Genomic DNA, 17,299 nt, shown 5'->3' on the forward strand with positions numbered 1-17,299 from the left:
GCGCTTACCCCCACACTGGTGAGCAAGCCTGTCAGGGTCCGCGGATCTCAGCCAGCAAGTTTCCTCAGGCCAGTATAAAAATTTGAAGAGCGGGAAGACAGCGCCATTAAGGGAGTGCAGCTTCTCCTCAGAGCGGACCCAGCAGCGTTCCAGCGCCATTTTCCTGCCTGCACAGCGCTGGATGGAAGATCAGGTCCCTCCACAGCAGCTCCATCTGACTGTACGCGGTACCAGGGCGTTGTAGAAGGGAGGGGAGTCTGTAAAACGACTGTGTCTCCTATTAAGGGACACAGTCTGCGCTGGTAAGGGGTTGCCTTTTACTAAAAGCGCTGTATTGTGGGTTGGCTCCGATCTCTGTGTTTCTCTTGCCTTTCATGGGGGGGTAACTCTGTCTGCCCCCACGTGTGTGTGTGTGTGTGTGTGTGTGTGTGTGTGTGTGTGTGTGTGTGTGTGGAGTGTTTGCTGGTCTCCTTTAGCTATGTCCAGGGACACTGTGTCATATGCTCCATAGCATTTATCCTCCCAGGATGATCCCATTCCATGTAATCAGGTTAGCACTGGTTTAGCACAGATTCCAGCAAGGGAACCAGAGTGGTTTTCCTCTATCAAAACTTGGATTTCTCAGATTTCTGATAGGTTTGCTAGTAATGAATCTGCAACCCAGGTATTACAGAGCTCTATGGCTGTATGGCCCTTGTCTGGTACCTCAGGACACCCCGCTATATACCACCACAAACGTGCGCTTGTGCATGTCACACAAGACGACATGGATACCGATTCTGACACTACAAACAGTGATGGGGATGTGTTGCGGGTGTCCGCAACTCTTGCAAGGGGGGTGCAATTATTGATAGAGGCTATCAGGGATGTGTTAAATGTTAATGATACCACACCTGAGCAGGTTGAGGAGGCTTTTTTCACTGAAAATAAAAAAGCCTCGCTAACCTTCCCTGCGTCAAAGGAGTTGAATGCTATATTTGAAAAAGCATGGGAAAATCCTGAGAAGAGGTTCCAGATCCCTAAGAGGAGGATAGGAAAAAGTGGGAAAACCCTCCGATTGTTGACGCATCTGTGTCCGGACTCTCAAAAAAGGTGGTTTTGCTTGTTCCAGGATCTACCGCCTTAAAGGAGCCGGCAGAGAGAAAAATTGATAACACGCTTAAATTAATGTACACTGCTTCTGGGGCCATATTACGTCCCACTATTTCTAGTGCATGGATTGCAAAAGCAATAGTGAAGTGGTCGGCTACCTTGCTTGAGGATTTGGATATGATGGATAGGAATGACGTTGCATTGTATTTACGCAACATACATGATTCTGCAGGTTTTATGGTAGAATCCATGAAAGACCTGGGTTCCATGGCTGCTGGAATTTCTTCCATGTCTGTTTCAGCTCGTCGGGGACTGTGGCTGCGCCAGTGGTCGGCCGACGCGGAATCCAGAAGGAGTGAGGAGTCCCTACCCTATACAGGTCAGACTCTCTTTGGGGAAGCTCTAGACGCATTGATATTTACCGCTACAGCGGGTAAGTCTCCGTTTCTTCCCTCAGCAGCACCTGCTCCGAAGAAATCCTTCTCTTCAGCTGCACCGCAGTCCTTTCGGCCTAACAAGCCTAGAAAGGCCAGAACATCCAATACCTTCTTTAGGGGAGGTCGGATTAAGTCCAAGAAACCTGCTGCTACAGGTTCCCAGGAACAAAAGCCTGCTTTGGGTACACCAAAGTGCTCCGCATGATGGTGGACTGCACGCCCCGGTGGTGGGGCCAGTGGGAGCGAGACTCAGACTCTTCAGTCATTTCTGGGTATCGTCCGGCCTGGATCCCTGGGTGATAGATATTGTGTCTCAGGGATACAGGCTGGAATTTCAAAGTCTCCCTCCTCATCGCTTTTTCAAGCACGGTACTACAAGACGCTGTCCAAAAGCTGGTGGAGGCACAGGTCATTGTGCCAGTGCCACCTCACATGCTGACAAAAGGTTACTATTTGAACCTTTTCATGGTACTGAAACCAGATGGTTCGGTCAGGCCCATTCTGAACCTAAAATCATTGAACCCCTTTCTAAAGGAGTTCAAGTGCAAGATGGAGTCTCTCAGAGCGGTGATATCAGGTCTGGAAGAGGGGGAATTCCTGGTATCACTGGAAATCAAGGATGCGTACCTCCACATTCCGATCTGGCTGCCACATCAGGCTTATCTCCGCTTCGCACTGCAGGACTGCCATTTCCAGTTCCAGGCCCTGCCATTCGGCCTCTCCACAGCACAGAGGGTGTTTACCAAGGTGATGGCGGAAATGAGAGTTCTAAAGGCATCGTCCAAGGAGAAGCTTCTGCATTCCATTGTTCTCACAACACGACTGCTCCAGAGTCACGGTTGGATTCTGAATCTTCCAAAGTCACATTTGGAATCAACCCAGAAGTTGACATTTCTGGGAATGATCCTGGATACGGAAGTGCAGAGGGTGTTTCTTCTGCAGGAAAAGGCATTGGTAATACCAGCTATGGTCTGGGATGTCCTGAAGCCACCCCGGGTTTCGGTTCATCAATGCATTCGCCTATTGGGAAAAATGGTGGCCTCTTATGAGGCTCTCCAGTACGGGAGGTTCCACGCTCGGACCTTCCAACTGGATCTCCTGGACAAGTGGTCGGGATCTCACCTCCACATGCACCAGAGAATTCGTCTGTCACCAAAGGCAAGGATTTCACTCCTCTGGTGGCTCCAGTTACCTCACCTTCTGTAGGGCCGCAGGTTCGGGATTCAGGACTGGGTTCTTCTAACCACGGATGCGAGCCTTCGGGGCTGGGGAGCAGTCACTCAAGGAGTAACCTTCCAAGGACTGGGTCAAGCCTGGAAGCCGGCCTGCCCATCAACATCCTGGAACTAAGAGCCGTCTACAACTGTCTTCTTCAGGCGGCCCCTCTTCTGAGAAATCGGGCCATTCAAGTGCAGTCGGACAACGTAACAACAGTGGCTTACTAAACCGACAAGGCGGAACGAAGAGCAGAGCGGCAATGTCAGAGGTCACAAGAATACTCCTCTGGACAGAGAAACACGCATTAGCGCTGTCAGCCATCTTCATTCGGGGAGTAGACAACTGGGAAGCAGACTTCCTCAGCAGACACGATCTCCATCCAGGAGAGTGGGGACTCCATCTGGAGGTGTTCAAGGAAATAACAGATCTTTGGGGCTTACCCCAAATAGACATGATGGCCTCTCGTCTCAACAAGAAGCTTCGGCATTATTGTTCCAGGTCGAGGGACCCACAGGCAGTGGCAGTGGACGCCCTGGTGTCTCCGTGGGTGCTCCAGTCAGTGTACATGTTTCCACCACTTCCACTCATCCCAAGAATCCTAAAGCTCATAAGGAGAACAATTGTTCAAACGATCCTCGTTGCCCCAGACTGGCCAAGAAGGGCTTGGTAGGCGGACCTTCTGAATCTACTGCAAGAAGAGACGAGGCCTCTTCCTCTTCGGGAGGACCTACTGCAGCAGGGCCCGTTCACCTATCAAGACTTACCACGGCTACATTTGACGTCATGGAAATTGAGCGCCTGATTCTTGCTCGGAAGGACATTCCGAAAAAGGTTATTCTTACCCTCATACAGGCTAAGAAAGGGGTGACGTCTAAACATTGCCACCGTATTTGTAAGAAATATGTCTCTTGGTGTGAGTCCAAGATGTTTCCTACGGTGGAGTTTCAACTGGGACGTTTCCTCCTCTCCCTGCAAGCAGCAGTGGATATGGGTCTGCGTTTGGGATCTGTAAAGGTCCAGATTTCAGCCCTATCCATTTTCTTTCAGAAACAATTGGCTGCCCTCCCTGAGGTTCAGACCTTTTTGAAGGGAGTTCTGCATATCCAACCTCTCTTTGTACCGCCTACGGCACCTTGAGACCTTAACGTGGTGTTGCAGTTCCTCCAGTCGGATTGGTTTGAACCTCTACAGGAGGTAGAGGTCAAGTTTTTCACGTGGAAGGCGGTTACGTTGTTGGCCTTAGCTTCTGCTAGACGTGTGTCTGAGCTGGGGGCTTTATCCTGTAAAAGCCCTTATTTAATCTTCCATGAAGATAGAGCTGAGCTCCGGACACGTCAGCAGTTTCTTCCGAAGGTTGTGTCGGCATTTGATATCAACCAGCCTATTGTGGTGCCAGTGGCTACTGACTCCTCAATTACATCAAAGTCCTTGGATATAGTAAGGGTTCTGAAGATATATGTGAAGAGAACTTCTCGTCACAGAAAGTCGGACTCTCTGTTTGTCCTATATGATCCCAAGAAAATTGGGTGTCCTGCTTCTAAGCAGACGATTTCTCTCTGGATCAGGTTCACTATCCAGCACGCTTATTCTACGGCAGGACTGCCGTGTCCAAGATCTGTTAAGGCCCACTTTACTCGTAAGGTGGGGTCTTCCTGGGTGGCTGCCCGGGGTGTCTCGGCAGTACAACTTTGCTGAGCTGCAACTTGGTCTGGGTCGAACACGTTTGCAAAGTATTACAAGTTCGATACTTTGGCCTCTGATGATCTGAAGTTCAGTCAATCAGTTCTGCAGGAGCCTCCTCCGCGCTCTCCCTCCCGTTCTGGGAGCTTTGGTACATCCCCATGGTACTAATGTGGACCCCAGCATCTTCTAGGACGTAAGAGAAAATAGGATTTTGGTACCTACCGGTAAATCCTTTTCTCGTAGTCCGTAGAGGATGCTGGGCGCCCGCCCAGCGCTTCGTTTCCTGCAAATGTTTTTTGGTTCAGTACAACTTCATTTTAGTTGAATACTGCATTGTTACTTGGTAAGTAATGTTTCAGTTGTTGCTGAGTAGTTCAAGCTCGTTGGCTTGATGTGCCTTGTATGTGTGAGCTGGTATGAATCTCACCACTATCTGTAAAATCCTTCTTTCGAAGTATGTCGTCTCCTCGGGCACAGTTTCTAGACTGAGTCTGGTAGGAGGGGCATAGAGGGAGGAGCCAGCCCACACTTTAAAACTCTTAAAGTGCCAATGGCTCCTGGTGGACCCGTCTATACCCCATGGTACTAATGTGGACCCCAGCATCCTCTACGGACTACGAGAAAAGGATTTTCTCCACTCCAGGAGTCCACAAAAGCGAGCCACGCTTTTGTGGACTCCTGGACTCATCCATCCGTGTGGGGAACATCCTGTCCTGTGTAGAACTGGTCATCCGGAGCTCAGCAACCCACTCACCTATTGACCACCTTGTGATTCAGGAATCTGACCCCCCCCCCCCCCCCCGAGAAAAACGCAAAAATGGTGACTTGTCTTATGGAGTATTGTGATATGCTGTTTTTATATACATGTTCTTGTAAGTGCAATCTGTAAAAAATAAATGTGATCATTTTAAAGGATTGCTACACAATGTTTGGCACTTTCTAAGTGTCTCCTATTATTCCCTACCACTGAAGGGACAGGAGACACATATCTTGCAGGTTCTCCATAAACATCGGAGGCACAGCGCAGACTTTTTGTCTAGAGTGAAATCTGAAAGGGAGGATTTTTATGTCATGCTTTGATTAGATCCAGCCTAAGGGAGATCGGTATCCGGACTCCAGGTCGACAACAAAAAGGTCGACACGCCTTAGGTCGACACCAATTGGCCGACACACCTTAGGTCGACATGGACAAAAGGTCGACAGGAACAAGGTCGACATGGAAAAAGGTCGACATGAGTTTTTCACAATTTTTTTATTTTTTGGAACCTTTTCATACTTAACGATCCACGTGGACTACGATCGGAATGGTAATCTGTGCCGAGCTAAGCGAGGGGACGCAGTGCACTAATTGGGGTTCCCGGTCACTCTATGAAGAAAACGACATCCAAAAAACATAAAAAACTCATGTCGACCTTTTTCCAGGTCGACCTTGTTCCTGTCGACCTTTTGTCCATGTCGACCTAAGGTGTGTCGACCAATTGGCGTCGACCTAAGGTGTGTCGACCTTTTTGTTGTCGACCTGGAGTCCCAGACCCAGGAAGATCAGAGGATAGCCCACTTTTTTCAATGGTGAATCAGTTTCTTGATTGTACATGTTTCACAATGGTGTCATGTGTTTAAACGTGGTATTTGGAGAGCGCTACTACTGATGCACATTATATACTATTGCACATCTGTCTTTCAAGTGTGTTTTGGATGCACATTTTATGAGCATTGTGTAGCTGCACCCCAGATTTTATTGCGCACTTTTCTGAAGTATTCTGTTTCGAATGGAAGAAAGCCTGCCAGGGCTCAGCATTTATGTAAAAAGGATGGAGTTGATCAGTCATTGCCGATAGCAACTGCATGTTATACAAATTAAATCCGTGACTACAGTGGTAATTTCCTGATAGTTTGAATGAGAGTCCACCAGATGCAAACCCAGCGTGGTTAATAATTCTAAATAGTTTGTAGTGAATACTTGGGCCTCTTTTAACAATAGTGGAACAATCTACTTTAAGTTGGCTATCACACCAATAATAAATGTGTTTGGACTGTGATGTCGGGAGTTCAAACTTCTAGGGTTTGTGATGAACCTGAGGGAATGTACTGCAATGTTGAAGAAAAAGTTAAATGGGACAGGTGGAACACTTCATACCTTGCTATAGACTCAAATACGAGCGTGGTCTCAACTCAATACTAATGTTACAATGCTAGTAATGCAGTCTCACAGAGGCCTGTGCTATTAGAATAATGTACATATGTATCTGTATTGTATAAAGGTATGTAAGATGCGTATACAAACTTTATTTGAGACGTAACAAGATGCTCGGACACAAAAACTAATTATTTGTATACCTAAAGTCAATATTTGTTTATTTATTCTTTTTTCTGGACACTGGACATGTACAAGTTTGTATTGTTATGTACTTATAAATGTTAAAACCTTGGAAAACTTCAATAAAAAAAGTACGCAATTAAAAAAAAAAATGTTGAAGAAAAAGTCCAAAGCTCTTACCGGGCTGCACTTGCAATAAAGCTGTTCGGTTGCTATGCATATTGCTGCAGTTTATTAAAAAATCTATCCATCTTAGGGTGTGTACACACGGTGAAATCCCTGCTATGTTCGATTTTGACTATGGGATTTCCCTTGAACTCCCCCAGAGCCCAGATAGGACAGATTTTGACTATCTGTGCTTGAGATTTTGTCTATGTACGATCTTGACTAAGGGTGTGTACACACGGTGAGTTATTTTCTTTTGATTTTGACTATATAGTCAAAATCTCAAGAAAAGTTAGTGCAGATTGCATGGTGAAAGTCACCTTGCGATCCTGATTTGATCCCGATGCGTGGTCCCGCTAGGTCGACATCGCAAGAAAAGATAGACTCTGCAGGCAAGTCAATCCTTGCTAGATCGGTGTACTATCTAATTCATCTCACATGTCAATGACATCTCACATAAGCCAAAATCTCACATAAGCCAAAATCGTAAGCACACAGTCCATATCTCAAGAAAAGTTAGTCAAAATCTGTGCTATCTGGGCTCCAGGGAGTTCAAGGGAAATCGCAAGTGAAAATCAGGCATAGCAAGGATCTCACCGTGTGTACACACCCTTAGTGCCAATTTTGACTATACTTTGTACTAGATAGTACACTAGATAGTCAAGATTGACTTGCCTGCACAGTCTATCTAGCATTACGATACCGACCCCACGGGAGCGCGCATCGGGATTGAATCTGTATCGCAAGCTGCCTAGTACCATGAGATATGCACTAACTTTTCATAAGATTTTGACTATAGAGTCAAAATCTCACAGATTTATCTAACCATGTATGTGTGTGCTGTGCAGTTTATTTTCTATGTCTTTGTTGCTATCAGGGCCTCCCCTCTCTGATGAGCTGCCTTCAGATTATTATTTATCAGTCTGAAAATTGAAGCTCCCAATACACTATTTTCATGCCTGTCCAGATTCCACCCATCCCTTTAGCATATCTATCTGGTTTCTCATAAACTCACATGGGGGATCCAAGTGATCTACTGTGAAGTCCTTTACTGATATTCTCTAAGAATACAGTATGTTTTTCTTGTTCATTATTACTGTTCATGGAGAAGAAATTTGGGATATTATCACATCTGCAAATGTGTGGGTTGGAATCTCACAGGCATCTAGGCATGGTCTGATTGGTTATATGGTGCCACAAGGGTTCTGCAGCACCTAAAAACAAAGTACATAAACAAATGAGCAGAGAAAAAAAAAAACAGTGACTTCCAGTGCAAGACATTGTAGGCAGGACAAGTACATAGTTTATAAACATTGCTGCATCAGCGGTCATAACACTCAAGCATCAGGGTGGCAGAAACTAAGGGTTAGGTGCATTGCAGGGGGTATGAAGTAGATGATACATAAGTAAGAGAAGGAAAAGCACATGAGCGAAGAGGGCCCTTCTCCTGAGAGCTCACATTCTGATGTCTTGGGAGTTATCCTTGATTTCTCCCGCTCCTTCAAACCTCACATTCAGTACCTCTCGCAGTCTCCATTTCAAAATTAGTTCTAAGATCAGACCCTTTCTCACACTAGAATCTATTAAGACCCTCATCTACTCGCTGGTTATCTCCAGATTGGACTACTGTAATCTCCTCCTACCTGGCCTCCCTGACAAACGCCTCTCTCCACTCCAATCTATCGTCAATGATGCTGCCGGACTCATGCTCCTCTTCAAATGTAATATGTCCACCTTCCCTCTCTCACAAACCCTACAATGGCTCCACTTCTGAATCTAAATTAAGATTTTTACACTCACTTACAAAGCTCTCACCCATTTACATATCTGACCTTATCTCCCTTTGCACTTCCACCCGCCCTCTTCACTCCACAAATACATGTCGCCTCTCCTGCCAATTATTTCTCCCATTCCTGCTTCAATATTTTGGCAGTGATGCTCCCCGTCTCTGGAATTTTTGACCTCTCCCTATCAGACTCTCCACCTTACTACCAAACTTCAGACGGGCTCGCAAATTCCAGTTCTTCATCAAAACCGGACATCTCTCATCCTCACCCTCTGTTCCATGCTCACTTCTACCCCATATGTCACCCCTGTCTATCTGCCACACCCCTTTAAAATGTAAGCTCTCACGAGCAGGGCCCTCTCCCCTCATGTGTTATTCCCTCTCTTACACTATATTCTACTCCATACTCCCTACAACAGCACCTAACCCTCAGTTTCTACCACCATGAGGATTATTTCCGTGTCCTGTCCCCTGATGCAAAAATGTTTATATACCATGTACTTGTCCTACATTACCTTGTACTGTAAGTCATTGTTTTCCTGTTTGGCTGGTTTATTGATGTACTTTGTTTCGCGCTGCGGAACCATTGTGGCGCCATATAAATAATAATAAAAGGGGAGGGGCAGACAGACGGGTAGACAGTGAGAATGGAGCAGTGGGTTAGGATGAGAGCTGGATGGCATTGATGAAGAAGTGGGTCTTAAGAGCCTGTTTGAAATTTTATAGAAAGGTGGAGAGTCTGATAGGGAGAGAATTCCAGAGGTAGGAGCATCACAGGAAAAATCTTGGAGACAGCAGTGGGAATAAATAATCAGAAGGCAGGAAAGGCGGCATGCATTTGTGGAGTGAAGCGAGCGGGCAGGATTGCAAAGGGAGATTAGGTCAGATATGTAAATGGGTGAGAGCTTTGTGTATGTGAGCATCTTAAATTGGATTCTGAAGGGGAAGGGTTGGAGGTATTCCATTTCATAGGGCATTCTGGCAACAGTCACACATTCTTGTCCTCTCTTTTTAAACAGATACCACAGGTCACTATGAAATAAAAGGTATTCAATAGATAGTGGGTAAGCCCACTTTGAGAATGTGTAACACCCTTCGCCTGCTCCTTCACAGAATTGTACATATAAAGGGCAATTTATGTTGATATCAACATTTACATTAATTACCAGAGTATTTATATGATTTCAAACTCTGTTCTACTCCATGGAAGAAATTCAATGAATTCTCCCTGCGGCCGATACTAGATGGTGCCCAACAGAGCAGTTCAATTGTTGCTCTAGTCGGGTGCGCTGAGCAGCTTCGGGTCACATTTCAGCTCACACCACCCCCCACCCCCGTGCTGGTGAGCTAAAATGTGAGAAAAGTTACCTGTTTGTGCACCCAAAGGGCACTTTTCGCGATTGCGGACAGTAGTTTAGTCAGGTTTAGTTGCTTTACATGGCTAAACCCAACACTAATGGGCAAGATCAGCATGATAAACAGCATCAATTGAATGTCGTCCCTGTGATCTACCACCACTTTACACGTTAGATCGGGCAATGATATGAATTTAATTCCCCCCCTATAAGTTCACATCAAACATAACCATTTATCTACATGTGAAACATATAGCAAATGGTTATGTTTGATGTGAACTCGTAGGGGGGGAATAAAAGTGATTAAAATAATACCCAGTAACCTCTGGTATACCCTTATCTCTCATTATAGTACAGTTGTTAAGTTGACAATGCTGTGACAACTGTGCATTTGTGGAAGAAAGCATGAGACTTTACCCAATTCATCTACACATATTTGCAATTTTTCTTTTAGGTATATCATGACCGCCATTTTCAAACTGGTAGCTGTTTTGTTAAAAATAGGGCAATAATAAGGATAGTATGACAAATAAACTAAATTGATCTAAAAACATTTTTATATAGTAAAAAAAAAAACCACGTAAATGTATCAAGGGGGTCATTCCGAGTTGATCGTAGCTGTGCTAAATTTAGCACAGCTACGATCATGTTCCCAGATATGCGGGGGGGTGCCCAGCACAGGGGGTGGGGGGTGGTGTGAGCTGAAATGTGACCTGACGCTTCTCAGCGCACCCCGCATGTCTGTCCGTCCCCCCGCACAAGTACAAAAGCATCGCACAGCGGCGATGCTTTTGTACTTGAGTAACTCCCGGCCAGCGCAGCTCCTGCGGATGGCCGGGAGTTACTCGTCGCTGCCCCTGGCCACAGCGGCTGCATGTGACGTCACGCAGCCGCTGCGGCCCGCCCCCCGCATGGTCCGGCCACGCCTGCGTTGGCCGGACTGCGCCCCCAAAACGGCAGTCAAATGCCGCCGTGCCGCCCCCTCCCGCCCAGCGACTGCCTCTGCCTGTCAATCAGGCAGAGGCGATCGCTAGGGAACGGCAGCGCATGCGCAGTTCCGACCCGATCGCTGCGCTGCGAACAACTGCAGCAAACGATCGGGTCGGAATGACCGCCTAAGTTAATTACAAATGACTTCTAATTTTATAAGAGATGTAATAATGCAACAAAATAAACAGTTACTATTCAGGGCCATCAGGATCATCATCACCACCATTAACAAGTGTTTACTTTTAGATGTTTCAGTTTCATTTTCACAGTCAGTAAATTTACAAAGTATTGTACATTTGAGCATTCCATTTTACACTTACAACGGCTGGTGCTGAAAGTTGTAAAGGAGCAACGGAGTAATTCCTTGTATGCCAGGGATGCCTGAGGGAAAGTAGTCCATGTGGGCTCCCAGGTTGAGTTTTCATTTTTTTTGCCAACCCCCAAAGCCAAGGATCAGGTAAGAAAGGATGTTTTAACAAGCACTGTCCCTAGCAGTATCCATCTTGACAGATACCCCAAGAACATGCTGAAATAAAGCTGATTTAGTTGGTGGCAGTCTGTCAATGTAACATCATTTACCCCTATGTCTTTGCAGCGAGATGATGACTTATACAACAAAACTAATGTTTCTAGTTCTTCCATAAAAACCTCAACAACAGTAGACTGCTGAGACAAAAGCTGGAATGTTCCTGTAATTTCTGGGAGACGTTTGAATGTTTCAAAAGCCGATTTCTTGCCTTAACCAGAAAATGAGGAAGTTGTGTCCCTTCCAGTGAATGCATGGAAAAATGGAAGAGACTTTCAGTGGTGCTTGAAAGTTTGTTAACCCTTCAGAATTTTCTACATTTCTGCTGAAATTTGGCAGGATGCGGTCACAGGCTAAGGTGGCGAGTGTTAGTCGGTGTACACATGGCATTTGTGGGGAGTGGTTAAGGAAACGCAGGCGTGTCATGGCTGTTTCGGGGCATGCATCTGATGTCAGCTGCGATTCAGAACATGGCACCCGGTGCATTCTCATTATTTTGAGTAGCCCTAGGTCATCCGCAACTGTTGATGGTACTCGATTTCTGCATATGCATCACAGTTATGCGACTGCATATGCAATTTTGCGATTGCTTCGGCTTCGGCTGGTCTCTCTTACCTTCTTGGCGGCTCTTCCCATGCGATTTCTAGCAGCAGCTGGATTAAGAACATCGCTATTTCTGCCTTAATAGTGATTCAAGCTGAATGAGGTCCATTATATGCAAACTTGTACAAACATCTTTCTGTCAAAGCTATGGAAATAAACAGTGGCGTAACTAGAAATTTTTCTCCCCCAAGCCAAAAAATTCTTCGGCGCCCCCCCCTCCTTCATGCTACATAATTGGGAGCAAGAAAGGGATAAATATGCGCGCGCCAAAGGCGCGCGCGGCAAAATAAGGGGTGTGGTTTCGTTGGAATGGGCGTGGTTTCTCATAAAGGGGCGTGGCATTGCAGGAAAAGACTACCTTATACCCCAGTTCTGCAACCTGCACGCCCATACGTTGGCCACCACAGGAAAAAAAAATAATCCTGATTCATGCCCCTTACATTATTTGTCATTTTTCCTCATTATAGTAATGCCCAGTATACATTATGCCACATACTGCAATGCCCTTAGACATTATTCCACACGCAATAATGCACGACACAATATGCACACACTGTAATGCCCCCGACACATTATGCCACACACCGTAATGCCCGTGACACATTATGCCACACACCGTAATGCCTGTGACACATTATGACAGGAATCGCAATGCCCGTTATACATTATGCTACACACTGCAATGCCCCTGATACATTATAGCACATACAATGTCTGTGACACATTATGACACACACCGCAATGTCCGTGATACATTATACCACAATGCCCGTGATATAGTATACCATACACCGTAATGTCTGTGACACATACCGCAATGCCCTGCCCGTTACACCCTATGCCACACACCGCAATGCCCGTTATGTATTATGCCACACTGCAATGACCCTGAGACATTATACCACATACCACAATGCCTGTGATATAGTATACCACACACCGTAATGCCTGACACATTATGACACACACCGCAATGTCCGTGATACATTATGCCACACACTGCAATGACCCTGAGACATTATACCACATATCACAATGTCCGCGATATAGTATACCATACACCGTAATGCCTGTGACACATTATGACACACACCGCAATGTCCGTGATACATTATGCCACACACCGTAATGCCCATTACACATTAAGTCCTACAGTAAGGCTTCTAATTACTTTTCAATTACCTACTCGTTGTCAGGGGTTTCATGCACTGGGTGTCATGCTCGTTGCCAGGGGTTTCATGCTCTTGGTTCCATGCACGGTGCCAGGGGTTTTCATGCTCGTTGCCAGGGGTTTCATGCACTGGGTGTCATGCTCGTTGCCAGGTGTTTCATGCACTGTGTGTCATGCTCGTTGCCAGGTGTTTCATGCACTGTGTGTCATGCTCGTTGCTAGGGCTGTGCTCCCAGTGCCACATATGTCCCCAGTGCCAGATATTCCCCCACGGTGCCAGGTACTCACATGCCCCAGTGCCAAATATAGCCCCCCCCCCATGTGCCAGGTACACATATACCCCCCCAGTGCCACATATGCCCCCAGTGCCAGATATTCCCCCCCAGTGCCACATATGCCCCCAGTGCCAGATATGCCCCCAGTGCCATATATTCCCCCCCAGTGCCAAATATGCCCCCAGTGCCATATATTCCCCCCCAGTGCCAAATATGCCCCCAGTGCCAGATATGCCCCCCCCCAGTGCCATATATGCCCCCAGTGCCAGATATCCCCCCCCCAGTGCCATATATGCCCCCGGTGCCAGATATTCCCCCCCTCCAGTGCCATATATGCCCCTAGTGCCAGATATTCCCCCCCAGTGCTATATATGCCCCCAGTGCCAGATAATGCCCCAGTGCCAGATATCCCCCCCCTGCCAGATATTCCCCCCCAGTGCCATATATGCCCCCAGTGCCAGATAATGCCCCAGTGCCAGATATCCCCCCCCCTGCCAGTTATTCCCCCCCAGTGTCATATATGCCCCCAGTGCCAGATAATACCCCAGTGCCAGGTATCCCCCCCCTGCCAGTTATTCCCCCCCAGTGTCATATATGCCCCCAATGCCAGATAATGCCCCAGTGCCAGATATCCCCCCCCTGCCAGATATTCCCCCTCAGTGCCATATATGCCCCCAGTGCCAGATAATGCCCCAGTTCCAGATATCCCCCCCCCTGCCAGTTATTCCCCCCCAGTGCCAGATAATGCCCCAGTGCCAGATATCCCCCCCTGCCAGTTATTCCCCCCAGTGCCAGACATCCACCCCCCCCGCCAGATATTCCCCCCCCCCCGCCAGATATTCCCCCCCAGTGCCAGATAATGCCCCTGTGCCAGATATCCCCCCCCCAGTGCCATATATGCCCCCAGTGCCAGACAATGCCCCAGTGCCAGATATCCCTCCCCTGCCAGATATTCCCCCCAGTGCCAGATATCATCCCCCCCACCCGCCGCCGCCGCCGCTTTTTGGAGGGACACGGAGGGTACAGCCTCTCCTGTGTTCCTCCTGCTGCATCATCTCCGGCGGCCGCGGGTCTAATAGGGGGAAGTGCCGGTTCGTGAGCCAATTAGAGCTCACGGACGGCACTTCTCCCTATCAGACCCGCGGCCGCCGGAGATGATGCAGCAGGAGGGACACAGGAGAGGCTGTGCCCTCCGTGTCCCTCCAACAAGCGGCGGAGGGAAGGAGAAAGCAGACTGACATGCGGACGCTCGTCCGCATGTCAGTCTGCTGTAAATCAGTGGCGCCCCCGCAGCCCTCGCCCCCAAGCCACCGCGAGGACTGCGGGGGCAGTAGTTACGCCACTGGAAATAAATCTCCTAGCCATAGCAATGGCTGAGAATACTTGGCTTTTGCCATTTATCCCCACCATATATGGGGTTTCAGCAGCTACCTGCACTGAAAAGGGGATGTATCTGTTCAGAACCTTGTGAACCTTTGTGAGTATTCTGGTGTTTGTTTCTTTCTTCTTAACAAGCCATAAGGTTGCATTTTGAATTTCTACTTCTGATCACCGGCTAAGACTCCAGGGAAGAGTTTCCCAAACTCCACCATTACAGTACAGGTTTTAAAGATATCCATGCTTGGGTCCAGATGGTTTAGTCAAATTGACTAAGGTACTGATTAGAGGATCTATGTGCTCAGTGCACGATTAAGGGGGGGGGGGGGGGCAGGGGGTAAGTACAGATGATTCTGCCTGTCTCCAGGCTCCACCGCCAGCAGCAGCGTCTGCTGCTGGGAGGGCTGCTGCCCGTGGTGGAGCATGGGCAGAAGTAGAATCCTCCCTGACGCATGCACCCATTACTCTGCTGCCTCATGCTTGCTCCCCTACGTTTGCAGAGCTGGTGTCAATTAGACGGCGCTGTGCAACAGACATGGGAGGTTTATACATCATAAAGTCCTGTCCTCCAAGAAGGCAATGAGGAGCTAGATTAGGGTGACCACTGGGTTCTGAAGTTACCTCACTGTTAGCAGAGATGAGTATATAAAGATATGCAGGGGAAATCATTAAATATATTTTATAAGGTGTAGACTGAGAGAAGGTTATTAAATATATAATGGATAAGGGTGGGGGGATCATTAAATATTTAAGGGATGGGGAATCATTAAATATTTATGGGTGTGGCACCCCTGTCTTAAGTGGCCCGGACCACCCTGAAGGCTTAATCTGGCCCTGTACATACTAGGACTTGGAGAGAGAAAGCACCGACCAACCAGCTCTTAAATGTCCTTTTTCAAATGGGTGTGATACAGAAGGTAGACATTAAAAAGGAAGGCAGTCATTAGGGCTACATGTGGCATACTGGAATGTTAGGAGACAAGAGATACTTTATTGGAAAGTCCCAAAAGCCATTTGATTCTTATCAATGAGTGGGGGAATTTATGGCCCCAAAACCAGTTAAACCAGTTCTGGCAGACCATGCCACATGGAGTGGGGTTTTAGGACAAACAAAAAAAAAGGACAGAGGGAGATGAGCAGTATACTGGATTGAGAGATGGAAGACACAGGCTAAGTGACCAGGGATGAGAGCCCATGCTAGGGCGTGTGGAACAGGCATGGTACTCCACAGCCCCTGGCATCATGGAGCAGCATGTAGGTGCTGCTATGGAGAGCAAGAGATATCCAGATTTGCAGTGTGAGAGCATCAACAGCATGAGCAATCAGTGAAGAAACAAAGGGGATCCCCACCTTCAGTGGTACCCAAGAAGCAGGACGGGAGGTGTGAGTCTTCAGGAGAGGACTATCTGGGTGAGTGGTAAGAAACCACGTGTGGCAGAAGGCCCCCAGTGATGAGTCCATGAGAGATCTCGTTTATATAGACTGCAGATATCCCCAAGTGAATTGGAGAACGCACCGAAATGAATCTACGTTTGTGGCCGCAGCACTACTGATTCCCAGAGCCTGCGCCGGTATGTACTGTAATGCTGTCCCATCATTGTTTATGCTGTTATTGCCATTGAAGAGAATGAAAGGAAATGCTAACCTGATGTAACACATATGGATATTGTGCTGGAGAAAGTAGAACAAGAAATTAAATGTTATTGTCGTGATAACCCTGTCTGAACTGTGAATAAACTGCTTGCTGTTTGTGATGAGACGGCCTGGCGTCCAATGCTTTAAAATGACTGATGGACTTGGTGCTGCCCGGGTACCACATTTACCATAGGGTCAACAGTCAAAAGGTTGATGGGGTCAAAAGGTCAACACACAAAATTTGGGGTTTAATTGTGTTTTTTTTTTTTTTTAATTACCCAAAATGTTTGAAATGTGTCCCCACGCCACACTATGGGCTTAGCTCGCCACAAGGTTGCTACAGGTAATAGTGTCATGTGTGTTTGTTTTGTGAACTCAGAGTCTATGAAGTCTTTGCGAGTAACTGGAGGACTATGGCTCTCATTCCGAGTTGTTCGCTCGCTAGCCGCTTTTCGCAGCAGTACACACGCTAAGCCGCCGCCCTCTGGGAGTGTATCTTAGCTTAGCAGAATTGCGAACGAAGTATTCGCAATATTGCGAAAAGATTTTTCTGTGCAGTTTCTGAGTAGCTCGAGACTTACTCTTCCAGTGCGATCAGTTCAGTGCTTGTCGTTCCTGGTTTGACGTCACAAACACACCCAGCGTTCGCCCAGACACTCCCCCGTTTCT

This window comes from Pseudophryne corroboree, chromosome 9 (genome assembly GCF_028390025.1).
Source record: "Pseudophryne corroboree isolate aPseCor3 chromosome 9, aPseCor3.hap2, whole genome shotgun sequence".
In the NCBI taxonomy this organism is placed as follows: domain Eukaryota; kingdom Metazoa; phylum Chordata; class Amphibia; order Anura; family Myobatrachidae; genus Pseudophryne; species Pseudophryne corroboree.